Source organism: Lissotriton helveticus, chromosome 1_1 (genome assembly GCF_964261635.1).
Source record: "Lissotriton helveticus chromosome 1_1, aLisHel1.1, whole genome shotgun sequence".
Taxonomy (NCBI): Eukaryota; Metazoa; Chordata; class Amphibia; order Caudata; family Salamandridae; genus Lissotriton; species Lissotriton helveticus.
Genome location: NC_136057.1, coordinates 1,826,895,754 through 1,826,910,873, shown reverse-complemented (window position 1 = coordinate 1,826,910,873; position 15,120 = coordinate 1,826,895,754).

Below are 15,120 nucleotides of genomic sequence, written 5' to 3'. Positions count from 1 at the left end.
ACTTACTTCCTGCCACCCAGTGCCCGGCCCAGCCTGGCTCAGCCTCTGAGTCTGCCAAAAGTATGTTATAGTTCCAGTTATCAGTTCAGTCCTCCTTCTCTGCATTCCTAAGCTACTGAACTGCATCAATAGTTTCCTTCATTGTCTAGCCTTTCCGGCTCCACGTTAGAGAAATACTGTATTCAATGGTCATTTAATATTCTTCATCACGCACTACATGTAGAATAATGCATGGTCCAGCCTTAGAATCAAGTTAGCCTTTCCCCTTATGACTTCTAGTTTATATCAACATGTTCTCTAAACATCAGATACTAGATACTGTTTAGGTACATGTCACCCTGACTCTCCAGACTTCAGTCTCTGCTCCTAGCACAGAGTTCATAGCCCCCAGCTTCTCCTAGTGATACGTCATTGCTAGTTTGCGCGCACCATCAGGTTAGAGGTCCCGGCTCCTCAGGTAGCCCCCTCCATGGTTTCCGCCCCATTCAAGACATATTCTGTTACGTTTGCATCACATGTCTATGTATACGCCCCGTTACACCTACTTTCGCCCTTATCTTTCGCGACTGCTACGCGTCACGCCTTCTGCTCCACCCACTGCTACGCCTACTGCAATGTAATGCTATGTGTTCACGTTATGTATATATGCTCATGTATTGTTATTAAAAGCCAGCGCGCTCATCCCAGATCCAGCCCCAGCAGCTGCTGGGCCCTGTCATCCTGTCATCTTATTACTATGCAGGTTGTCCTGATCCTGTCCTTATGCTGTATTAAACCTGCAAAACTCCCACTACCTCGAATCTTGACTCTTATTTATTGAGCTATCTGTTATGATATATGTCTAGTCAAAAATAGGGTATTATTTATTTATTTACCACAGGGTGCCCGAAGGGGGGGGGGAGGCGGCGCAAACGAGCCTCTCCCGCTTCTCCATGTGGAGGCACTTCATCTGCAGTGGGGCGCCGAGATCCGGATGGCACCGAGGTGGTGTCTAGCAAGTTGCCGCACTGGTGTGGCCATCCTACAATGCTGCGCCGAAAGACGGCGTGGGGTGCCCGAAGGGGGGGGGAGGAGGCGGCGCAAACGAGCCTCTCCCGCCTCTCCAGGTTGAGGCACTTCATCTGCAGTGGAGCGCCGTCTAGCTGAGTTTTGCCCGCTCTTGCTGCTACAGCGACAGGCGGCTGCAACAGGACTCTCAAAATGGCGGCCTGTTCTTTGGATTTGGGCCTGGTCCACTAAAATGGCCCTGGGACACCTTAGAACTCGGACGCTCGAATTTTTTTTCCTTTCCTCTACATGCAAAAAAGGTAAATGCCCGGTACGTTACCTGCCTCATCTGCCACGATGTACTCTCCAGAGGAACCGAAAAAAAATATAGTTATGGTAATTATACCATGCATCGTCATATGGAGAGGTGGCACCGATTAATTATAGTGCTGCACAAAAGAGAGATTTGGAGGACAACCCCCGACCTGCCAGTACATTCACCAAAGAAGTGGCACTGACAGCATCAGAGGCAAGGAAAACGGTCCCAAATATTCAGAAGAACTTTGGAAAGATTAAAATGACATGTTTAGATTGTGGCAAATTAATTTCATGTGGACAGATGAGTGTTACTCTAATAAATACAGCATGTGAACATCATCATAGTCGATGGTTGGTGGAGACATTTTGACTATATCCTGGACCTGCCCGTCCTCGCCCAAAATGGCGCCGGAATAAATGGGACTCTTAACTCCTTGTTGTGTACTGGTTGCACAACCTTGATATCACAAGATACGTATGCAGTTTTGAAGCACATGGCGGGCGGGGACGAGAATTGATTGAATATTTCGACATCCCTATTGATATTAAGTTCTGATGTGTTATTGATTACTGTACTATTGAAGGTTCGAATTAACGTCACCCATGGTACTTGCCCGCAAATGTATATCTAGATAATTTTATTGTAACTGGCCCTGTCGTATTTTAATTATAAAATGTACGTCCACCGATTCCGCAACTGTTAGACACCTTAGTTCTTGCAACCTAATGGCCCGCCCGTTACGTTCCTCTACAGTGTAAATGTCTCCTCATCATATACGATTACAGTTTGCTCCGTGGCCGGCCCACGTGGTTATAGGCCCGTATTTGTATACTGACATTTTCACAATAAAGGTTTTTAAAAGAAAACATGGTAGTAGTATTTACATTGGTAAAGTTTTTAATAATAGTCACTGTTTTCGAATCAGTAAAAGGCAAGTGAAATAAAGCAGTCCAATTACATGAAGGGTAAAAGGTATAATACGCAGGAACGCAGTAAAGATAAATGGTCAAGGGCTGTTGTGTTTTCTACTCCTGCAACATAAAGTGATCGATAAGAATCTGATATTCAGGCGTATCGGCGACTAAGACAGCAGGCCGAGCCTCTTTTGCTCAACGGCTCCGTCATGGGACGAAGAAACGCCCTTTTTCTCGAAAAAGGAATATATTTTACTTGCAGGACAGTTGTAAATTTTCCGGGAAAGTACATTAGCCTGGAACATTATAACATATATGTTTAAGAAAAAATAATGTTCGAAAGTAATAAAAAGTGTAATTTTTAGGTCATATGACCAAGCCTTTCATCATTAGAATAAGAAAAGTAAAATGAACCAATGAAAAGTTTTATTAACAAGTCACATGACCTGTTATGCTTACGTTACGCGCTGCGCGCCGCGCCCCGGATCGCTTCCGGGAAGCTGCGCTTTGCGCACCGGAGCACTTCCGGAAGCGCTAACGCGGCGCGTAATATGACGCATTACGCGACAACGCAGGTCCAGAATATAGTCAAAATGTCTCCACCAACCAGCGGTCGGAACACAACCCCTTTCAGCAGGCTAAATAGTTCTGTTAAATGACAACAGAAGGGACAGGCAACAAGAACCATCAGTCAAAGAGGGGAGGGCAAGTTCTTCTCTACCGGGTCACGTTGGGGCGCTACCGGAACTGATCGAATTGGTAGTCTACAGTGTTTCTGGATGTTTCAGACTGAAACTGGCGTCAGCATGAGAGCACCACCATCTCGTAGCTCCGTCGTGGCCATTCCACGAGCAATCATGGCAGCCGCTCCCCACCAGAAGCCTGCGGGAGTCGGGGGCCCCCAAGACTTTTGTAGAATCTTCAAGGCTGAGGGGACGTTTTCGAGAATGGAGCCCAAGCCCTAGCAGACAAGCGTCCGAGTTCCAAGGTGTCGCAGGGCCATTTTAGTGGACCACGCCCAAATCTGAAGAGCCGGCCGCCATTTTGAGAGTCCTGTGGCAGCCGCCTATCGCTGCACCGCAAGAGCGGGAGCAACTCAACTACATGGTGAGCGAGACGCTGTAGTCGCAAGAGCGGGCGGTAAACAGCTGAATAGCGGAAGAGGCACAGTGTAGCAAAAGCGGGCGGAATGGCAACTGAAACGGTAAAGGGGCGCCCCACTACAGCGTGTCTTTAGGTCAAACAGATTGTGGGACAAGGTCAAGAATGGAAGAGTCACCAAAAGGCAAAAAGTTCCGCTTGACCCCGGGAGCCGGCCACCTATGTCGGGGCGATCTCAGGCCACACCAGGGCAACACGACTTGGGGAGGGGGCCGGAGCCAAGCGCCCCCTCCGAGTCCGCGCCCTCACACCGTCCCTCGGGGGCCTCCGTCAAGCGGTTCAGGGAGGCACCGCATCACATTGTTTTCAAATGCAGTCACGTCCTCAAACAGCCCCCACTTACATTGAGAATAGTGAAGCTGTAGCAGGTGCAAATAAGCTTCAGACAGTCTAACAAGCACTCCTCAAAACTTTGAACTATCAGAGTGCATGAGTTTCATGCTCGATCGATTGAGCTAGCCGGATCGGGCAACAAAAAGTATAAAATAGTTATGTAAATAGTTATTTAATAAAATGTTTTACCCTGTTACTTTGCTGGTGTGTTGTATATATTTGTAATATTTGCATGGAGTTTATCGTTATTTTGGGCGGGGTGGGTGGCGGAGCCGAGCTGTCTTGCAGCCATCATTGTGTGGAGCTCAGTTCATCTCACTAGTTTCGTATTTCTCATGAGGGGTTGTTCCTAATGTTTCTATTTTAGCGAGGTCAAAAAGAGATCCTATTAGTGGCCTACTGATTTTGCTCGATTCCTTTTGTTTTTTTACACGATTTTTCACTATCTGCAAAGACTAAACAGAGTATTGCGACTCTGTGCTTGTTTGTAAATAGAGAATGAACCAAAGAGAACCAATTCTAAAACAGTAAATGCTTGGATAACAATCAATCAAATGGAGAGAGAAGCAGGCACGACGGATTACAACGGGGGCAAAGGCCTGCGTTAACTACCCTTCACTATCTGCAAAGAGAGAGTACTCCTAATAGAAATGAGGGGGGGGGGCAGCATTCAAAGCAGATCAGTGTGCATAAACACGAAAATGTTTTTACTTACCACGTACTTGACATTCGACAGCTTATGATATTTGCTATTAAAAAACCATTGAAATTCACTGAAAAAACCATAGGTTAGAGACCATATATAGTTAGGAATTAGCATTTACAAAACCTTGAAAATTCACTGAAAAAACCATGGGTTATAGACCATATATAGTTAGGAATTAGCATTTAAAAAACCTTATTTTACTCACACAAAACCATTGAAATTCCATATATAGTTAGTTGCACTAACTATATATCGCGCACCCGCAATCCACTGCTGATGATGTCACATATTACATCATTCATGACATGGTCAGTGACATCACTGATGACATCACTGATGACATCTCAAATGACATCACTGATGACATCACTGATGACATCTCAAATGACATCACTGATGACATCACTGATGACATCTCAAATGACATCACTGATAACATCTCAAATGACATCACTGATGACATCACTGATGACATCACTGATGACATCTCAAATGACATCACTGATGACATCACTGATGACATCTCATTTGACCTCAATGGCCACATCACTGATGATATCATTCATGTGACAATACAATGCATCTCCTCACACTTTAATATAACCTCTGTTACACCCAGTGTTAAATACAGAATATAATTTTTTAAACCATTGACACACCAATACTAGTTACTACATACGCACTCACTGATTCCTATGTCTACACACACATTCACTCATTCACCCATACAATCATTCATACATACAATCACTCATCTTTACAACACTATCATATGCACTCATACACCTATACAGACACTCACACTCTGCCACTCATCCATGGAGTTACTCACACACCTAGTCAGTCCTGTAAAGAATCAATCACACTTCCATTTTCTAATCTATACAGTTAAACATAGAGTACCTTACATTTTCAAACATATACTAACACATACTTACTCTCTTATACAATCATTGATACAAGAACACATTGATCTGCACAGAGTCACACATCTCCCAGCCAGCCACATACACACTCAGTCTCCCATACAAATACTTGGACAATCAATCAATAACCCATATAGTTACTCATATAGCTACTGATCAACACATGCAGCAGTTTACAGAACAACAGACATAATGATGCACAAATTAAGACAGTTTAGTCACTAACCCATGCACTCAGTGAGACACATTTAATCACTCACTCATACAGTCAGTCACGCACCTACTAAATCCTTCATCCAGACACTTATACATCTACTCATTCTTCAATATGTAAAACATATTTAAACTTTACAGAAACACACAGCCAATGGATGATGTCATCAGTGATGTCATCAGTGATGTCATTTGAGATGTCATCAGTGATGTCATCAGTGATGTCACTGACCATGTCATGAATGATGTAATATGTGACATCACCAGCAGTGGATTGCGGGTGCGCGATATATAGTTAGTGCAACTAACTATATATGGAATTTCAATGGTTTTGTGTGAGTAAAATAAGGTTTTTTAAATGCTAATTCCTAACTATATATGGTCTATAACCCATGTTTTTTTCAGTGAATATACATATACATATACATATATATATACATATATATGAAGTACAAAACGGCGTCCCAAGCACGCACTCAGGCGCAGCAATAACCACACCAACGAATCAGGTCTGCCAAATAGTAGGGTTTATTCACGCCATAAGCCTTACGTGACGCGTTTCGCACTCCGTGAGTGCTTGTTCACACCACGTGAACAAGCACTCACGGAGTGCGAAACGCGTCACGTAGGGCTTATGGCGTGAATAAACCCTACTATTTGGCAGACCTGATTCGTTGGTGTGGTTATTGCTGCGCCTGAGTGCGTGCTTGGGACGCCGTTTTGTACTTCATATTGACTACCGGACACCTCACCGGCAGCACGCCACCCCCATGAGACGATGGATGCCCCATTGAGGTATTCTTTGGATTAATATATATATATATATATATATATATATATATATATATATATATTTTACCCACTGGGGGTCGCCAGTAGGTAGTTATAGTTAGGACCTATTATCCATAGGAAATCCGCAACATTCTATTTGACATAACTTTAGCGCCGGTTGACGAATCTTCGCGAAATTTTCAAAACTGGTGAAGCGCTACGGTTCTCTCCTATCCTGAAAGTCTTGGGGTGATTCATCAAGCGGGGGCCGAGAAAAAAGGGAGGTCCCAAAACGTGTTTTCCTCATGCAATTTCCCATAGGAACATTTAGCCGCAGCTACAGGCCAAACTGCTGAACAGAATTACACCAAATTTGGCAAAAATGTAGCCCTTGGTTCAGAGTCGTGCCTTCTGGTTAAATGGTGTAAATCGGTTCAGTAGTTGCTGAGAAAATTAAAAGTAAAATCACATATATGAGTTAAATGAAAGCACAGGTGCACCATAAACTGAACAAGTTTTCAAATTCAATTATAACAAATTCACAAATATGAATGTCCAAAAAGTCCGTTTTGTTTGGATGATTTATTTTAGGGCAAGAGTTAAATAAATATCCAGGGTGAGGTGTAAAAAACCAGTTGGGTTGCAGTCCGCTCTGTCAGTCTCTACTCCAAAATAAATAGTAAGTATACACGTGGATAGTCATGAAACTATTCATTCATGAGGTATCGTATATATACGGGGTCTTGGCAAAAGTGCGGAGATTCTGACATAGTCTCTCATAATTCCTCCTCCTCAGTCCCCTCAGTCTGAATAGGCGCTATTCAGACTGAGGGGACTTGCCCTGAAGAAGTCCCGGCTGGGACGAGACGCGTCGGCTGTCCTTTTTTCTCTCTGTTGAAAAATTTATCATCCAAACAAAACAGACTTTTTGGACATTCATATTTGTGAATTTGTTATAATTGAATTTGAAAACTTGTTCAGTTTATGGTGCACCTGTGCTTTCATTTAACTCATGTTTTAGTTCTGTTTAGAACTGGCATTGTGTTGGCGGGTGTCGTATCGGTGTGCACATGATCCCCACCTAAGGGTTTAGACAAGGGGAATTTTCATCAATATTGGCAATTTGTTTATCAGGTGCATTTGTATCAAGGTTCCGCCATCTACCATGTTTTAGAAGTAAAATCACATATATATCTATGGCCGCGCAGGATCTGCGCACCTTGCCTAGCACAAGCTGTCTGCTAATTGGCTGTCAACTCTCCAAACCAGGAAGTGTTGGCAGCCATCTTGTGCCTCTGTAGAACCGAGGCACAAGAAAACAGAAGAAAAAACATGCAGAACCCAATAAGGGAGGAGGGTAGAAATACCCTGACCCCCTAGGCCTGCTCAGGGGGTCCCAGAAGGACCCCCAAGGCCTTTAATAATTCGGCAAAATCCACGCAGGGTGCGCGGATCCTGACGATAAAAAAAACGAAGCGCGGGGTTCCGTGCTTCCTTGGTAATTAGCCACGGGGGGCCAAATGCCGGGGGCAATACTTATTATATAAAGGGGGGCCCAGAGGGGCCGCCAGCACCGGGGACCATCACCCCCGGGGCTTTTTTAATTATGTGCGGGGGCACTCAGGCACCCCCAGCCGCAGGGACCGCCACCCCGGGGTTTCTTTACATTAGGTGCGGGGGCTCTCAGGCCCCCCCAGCCCTGGGGACCACCACCCTGTGGGGCTTATTTACATTAGGTGTGGGGGCTCTCAGGCCCCCCAGCCCCAGGGACCTCCACCCCCGGGGCTTTCAGAAAAGAATGGTGGGGGCTCCCGGCCCCCCGCAGCCCCAGGGACCGCCACACCCGGGGCTTTTTTCTTTTTAAAATACCCTGTGTGGGGGGGGGCTCAAGCCCCCCCACATGCCCCGGGGACCACCAGCTCCCGGGGCTCTGAATATTTAAATTTGGGGGTACGTGACAGACCCCACAGCCTTCTGGACCACCACCCCCCGGAGCTTTGTAGGTTGTGGGAGCGGGGCTGCCTGGCCCCCCTCCTGGAGCCTTGTCGTGGCCCTGGGGACTGCCACCCCCCAGGGCCGGCTCCTGCAGTGTCCCAGGGTGCCCACCCCCAGGACACTGCTGTTTGCTATGCAGGGCGGGAGAGAGAGAAGGAAACCTGCTCTCTCTTTCAAAATGCAAACCAAATTGCTTTTCCACATGGAGAGCTGCATCTTAGCAGCTCCCCATGTGGAAAAGCAATGCCGGCTCCCGCAGGAGGTGGGGAGCCGACTGGGACCGTGGGTGGATTGGGGAACCCCCTACGTTCTCCAATGAGAGGCCAGGCCCCAGGGGATGGTGTCCCTGGGGCCATAAGTGGCCCAGGAGGTGGGCCATGTAGCCCCCCTCCCCAAAGTAAAAAGAAAAATGTATGATTTTTTTTTTTTAAAGGCTGGCCTGGGGGATGGGGTCCCCAGGGTGGATTAAGGCCTTGGGAGGGGGCCACTCAGTCCCCTTCCAAATTATTTAAAGAAAATGTTTTAAAAGGGGTCAGGCCCCGGGGGATGGGGTCCCCAGGGTAAAAAAATAGGAAAAAAGGGGGCCACACAGCCCTCCTTAAACAAAAATTTGGAAAAAAAGCTGGCATCAAGGGGACTTTATTCACCAAATTAAAACGGCCACAGGGCGTTTTTGCACATGTCAGCTCAGCCCCTCCCTCCTTTCACCAGTGTGCAAATGCGCCCTGTGGCGTGTTTTAAGAGATAGTTTTCATCCCCCTGCCCTATTACATACTAGGGGCTTACAGAGAAGGTCATGCTAATAACAACACATATTGATCCCTACTGTATGTAGGTGTTTTAACAGTATTCTAAGGGTCTTTTAGCATAGCACTGGCTCTAGGACTGGTTAGTAAGAGTCCGTTACCACCAGTACCCATCTGAAAAAGTTGAGGATACAGGACGATTTTGCAAAAAGGCTTCTTTCTGCTCCTCTGTTTGTTCTTTCTGCATGTCTTCCTTCTCCCTTCAGTTTTCTTCGTCTTTGAGGACTTCTGTTGCTTCTTTCTGCATTTCTTTTTCTTCTTTATGTGTGTTTTTTCTTCTTTATTTACATGCCCTACCTCTGTAGGCATAGTTAGAAAATAGCATTTAAATAATCTTTGAAATTAAGTGAAAAAACATAGGTTTCAGGCATGTTATAGTTACAAGTTATCATTTAAAAAACCATTGAAATTCACTGAAAAAACAATGGGTTTCAGGCACGTTATAGTTAGGAATTTACATATTTTAAAAACCTTAGAAATTCACAGAAAAAAACATAGGTTTCAGGGGCGTTAAAGTTAGTTGGGCATTTCAGTGGTACAAAACCATAGAAATTCCCCCGTTATAGTTAGTTCAGCTAACTATAACTCGCGCGCCCGCAATACACTGCTGATGACGTCACATATTACATTACTCATGACATGGTCAGTGACATCACTCATGACATCACTAATGACATCTCAAATGACATCACTTATGACATCATCCTTGTGATAGAGTGGCAGACCTCCTCTCACCCTAATATAACCTTTGATACATACATTCAAAAATAGAAACTAACATTTTCAAAACAATGGACATACCAATACCAGTTACAACAATCTATTCAGTAATTCCAAGACCTTCATACACATCAACTCATTCACCAATAGTCCTATAGAGTCACTCATACATGTACTCACTCATCATATGTATTCATACACCTATACATCCTGTTACATACCGCCACTCATCCATAAAGTTACTCACACACATAGTCACTCATGCTAATAAAGAATCAAACACCCATTTAATTGCATATACAGTTATACACACACCACCACACTTACTTCTACAGAAACTTACACATACTTAGTCTTTTAAACAATCACTTATAGAAACACATACTTAGTCATAAAGGAACTCTTCCAATCTCTCACTCTCACATATACTCACTTATATACACCAATACTCACATATACTAGTTTAAAATATATGAAGTTACTTACAAAGACACTATTTAGACAGTCATTCACTCACTAACACACCCATACAGTCCTGCACACATACTGTCTTCAACACATACAAACAGTGACACACTCATTCATGCATCTATGCACTAACTATTACCCCCATTGAACCATACAGACACTCAGACACTCATACTGATACTCGAAAAACCAAGTAATAACCTATATAGACACTCATGTAGCTACTCACCAACCCATGCAGGTACTTATACACAAAGTGAGAGACTGATACAGATATTTACATATTTAAACATTACTCACTAATCCATGTATTCACTAAGATACACTTAATCAGTCCGGTATACAGTCATTTTTACAAAACAAAATCATCCATTTAGACACTTATATACCCATTTATTGTTCCATCAACCTTGAGATATACATATATAAAACATATTTAATTTTCAGAAAAACACACATTCACTGGATGATGCCATCTGTGATGTCATGAGCGATGTCACTGACCATGTCATGAGTGATGTAATATGTGACATCATCATCAGTGCATTGCGGGCGCGTGAGTTATAGTTAGCTGAACTAACTATAACGGGGGAATTTCTATGGTTTTGTGCGAGTGAAATGCCCAACTAACTATAACGCCCCTGAAACCTATGGTTTTTTCCGTGAAAAAAATAAAAATACAATTATATATATATATATATATATATATATATATATATATATATATATATGAGTCCCCCTTAACCCCGAGGTTGTGCTGTTTTTAAAAGTTATTTTATTTTGACCGTCTTTCAATATAATTTTCGAATAACAATTGCCTTTGCCGCGGTGTAAGATGCCTTGGACATTGACCCTGCAAGTATAACAGCATTTGGACTGCTTACGGAGTTGCTGACTATGCAGATGCATTATGGGATTCGAAGTCTTGAGGGATTTGGAGCACGTGCTCGATTGACTTGGAGGTACAAATTTACTCTTTGTTTTAATATGTAACCCCGAGATGAGACTAAACTTTATCCGGTCCCCCTGCCACTCATCAGCAGCAGCCGCGCGATGTCAGTATCATGGCAGAATTCACTGTGACTTTGCTCTTTGGATCAGAGGTCATGTTGATACGGAATGGTTAGCAGCTCGGGAGAGCTTAAACCGGGGCATTGGCAAAGCTTAAGGGACATGAACAGTAACGATCGGCAAGATTGATGTTTTAATTTTGTTATTTCATGACACAATGGCAACACAGGATTTAGGTTTGGCTGCAAGGTTTTAAATGCCCGCATTAATCCCACTGTGCTGGATGTCGATATAATTCACATGTAAAATTGTTTATGCTGTATTTATTATTTGTATTACGAGCTAAATCCAATATACGCACTGCACGTATTATTATGTATGATATGGCTTACCTGCATTTTATGCTGCTTTTCAGCTGTAGTCAGCATGCATATGAAGTATTTTAGCTGTTAGTGGATTACATACATTATAGTATGTTTTCTATGTTTACTCATTAGTCCAGTGGGAAGGGCTTTATAATACAGGGTTATTTTAGTGCCAAACTAGATTGACAAAAGCCTCTTGGAGGCTGAAACGCGTCTCTCCTTGTGCTTGGGATTGAGGGTGACCTGAACAAATAAAGAGGATGCCGAATCCTGAGCCACTTCGTGTCCGTGCCTTATTCCATGGTGCTACTGTGGGAGGTGGTTGTTTGTTTCATATATATATATATATATATATATATATGTATAAATAGAATGTTGCGGATTTCCTATAGAAACTAGGTCCAAACTATATCTACCTACTGGTGACCGCCAGTAGGTACTATATATAATATATATCGACAAAGTAAACACGCTCCTTCCGGAGATCCCTCGCCTTCTCAAGGGTGGCTGGATGCCGGCGGAGCAGCCGGTAAAATCAATGACTGAAGTTTTGGTTCGACCCCTGCTCAATGGACTGCTGGGTCTGGAGGTTGGTGCATTAGGGGGAAAAGAGGAGTTCATCGCCACGCAACAATCGGGTGTGAGTGGCCCGCTTAATTTCATCACCCCCGAGGCTGTGCCAGACCAACGCACAGCATTTCGGTACCTGTAGTACAGACGCACTGGGCGTCCTACAGAGTACCCGGTCAGCGAATCACTTTCCATGCTGGCTGTCTGAGGGGCGGAGCTGGCTCACACCTGACAGGGAGAGAGAAGGTATTTCAACCACCATGTTTGCCTGCCTCCTATAGACACCTGATGGCGCTGACGAAGGCTCTACCATGCCGAAATGCATTCGCCCCTTATCTGGTGTTCGTGGCAATAAAAGACCCCTCAAAGGATTCCCCTGTGTGGCTTCTACTTCTTGCTGTTTTGGAGAAGAGTTTCGTTCATATATATATAAAACTTTCAGGACAGGAGCGGAGCGGGCGCCCCATCTTCTTGGAGAATTTAGCGAAGATTCGTCAACCGGCGCCAAGGTTATTCCAAATAGAATGTTGCGGATTTCCCATAGAAACTAGGTCCAAACTATATCTAACTACTGGCGACCGCCAGTAGGTAATATATATAATATATATCGACAAAGTAAACACGCTCCTTCCGGAGATCCCTCGCCTTCTCAAGGGTGGCTCGATGCCGGCGGAGCAGCCTGTAAAATCAATGACACAAAACACGGAGTTGCAACGAGCACTCGGGTTTGCAAAAAACATCGCAGGGTCCGCTCTTTTAATCAAGGTAAAGAGGTTTATTCACACAATAAACCTTTTGTGACGTGTTTTGCAATCCAAAGAGTGCTTGTTCACACACCAAAACCAATAAAGTTTGTCTGTTTTAAGTGTCAGTTAACATTGTAAAAAGCATGGTAATAGAAAGCAGACTGTAATCTAACAACAAAACAAAGTGGGCGCCATAATTGCGTTGTTTGTACATCGTAAAATAACAATCATAGTGACAACAATGTATCCTTTGGTATAATCCTAAAAGACTTGGCAAGCGCCAACAGTTCATAAAGCGGGCATGTAAATGAAGAGCATATTTCCTTGGGTGTAGGAATGGATCAAGCCACTGAGAGCATCATCTCCGTAGGAGTAACTGGCAGGTGTGTCAATTGAGGTGCTGTGTACTCCCTAAGTGAGGGCATACCGGGTGCATTGTGGGAGATGAAGTCAAGAGCGTAAATGCGACTTGCTGCTCTACAGGCGGAGTGCTTTACGTTGCCCCTCGGTCTTACAGGATAATAGCGGGCATTTATTCTATAGAATATGACACGCTGAGCCAATGGACAAATCCTGTGTCCAATGCTGGGTAATGCAGAATGGCTTGTGTGTGTACGGGACCCCTCCCATTTCGTAAAATGCTGGTTAGTGCAGCAGTAGCTTAAGTATGAGCCAAATTGTCAAAACCTGTGTCGATGCTGGTTGGTGCAGAATGGCTTGAGTGTGTATGGGGCTCCCACAAATTCCAAGGCAGAAGTGATGTAAGCGCCTGGTGAAAAGCTTGTAAGTGCATCTTATGTATGCGCAGTACATATACGGGAATATCAAGCGTGTGGCCAGTCACACGTGTAAGGCTCTATTGGCTGTCAAAAGGACCGCTCATGGCTCATGGCTCATGTACCAATTATGTTTCCTGGTTAGTGGGAGCAACCTTCTATGCCCATCTAGCTGTCACAGGTGAATACCCTGGTTGGTGAGTAAAGAGTCTGATACATATCTGATGACGAACACAAGTTGAACTAAACCTCGTTCTCCTAAAGTGAAAATCAAAATGCATACATGTGCACATGTGTATAAGTGAATTAAAATACAAACAACTATGTTACATTACATAATGTGGAGACATTAGAAGATGAAAAATGGAGAAAGGTTTATCTAAATGAATAGATGAAGTGGTGTTTGTATAAGTGTGTAGCTAAGTAAGTAGGTAAGTATGATCCATTGTTTGCATAAGTGAGTAGGATAACTTCATATGTGAATAGGTTGTATGCTGGTGTGTAATGTCGATATTGGTGTCTAAGTATTTTTGATAGTGTTCTATTGTTCATTGACAGCATGTATGACTGAATCTACAGGTAAGTGATTAGATGTGTGTATACATCTAGAAATCTCTGAGTGGGTTTTTAGATACTTGTACTGCTGTATCAACGGTTTCAAATAAGAAAAGGTGTATGTGATTGTCATGTGGATGATGTCATCAGTGATGTCATCAGTGATGTCATTTGAGATGTCATCAGTGATGTCACTGACCATGTCATGAATGATGTAATATGTGACATCATCAGCAGTGGATTGCGGGTGCGCGAAATATAGTTAGCACAACTAACTATATAGGAGCAATTTCAATGGTTTTGTATGAGTGAAATGTCCAGCTAACTATAACACCCCTAAAACTTATCGTTTTTTGAGTGAATTTCAAAGGTTTTTTAAATGCTAATTCCTAACTATATAAGGCCTGAAACCTATGGTTTTTTCAGTGAATTTCAAAGGTTTTTTAAATGCTAAATTCTAACTATATAAGGCCTGAAACCTATGTTTTTTTCAGTGAATTTCAATGTTTTTTTAAATGCTAATTCCTAACTATATCAGGCCTGAAACCTATGGTTTTTTAATTGAATTTCGAAGGTTTTTTTAAATGACAATTTTTAAATGTATTAATTGTTATTTTCTTTATACTGATTTACTACATTTTTGCAGGCAGGTGTTCAGAGGGCACGCCCCCTTTTTACAACACTCTGCAGCGCAGCTCCATGGCGCTTACTGGAGATACCTGTTGGACTAGTTCCCTCTAGGGAACCTCTGGATTGAACAGGAATTATTTCCCCAACT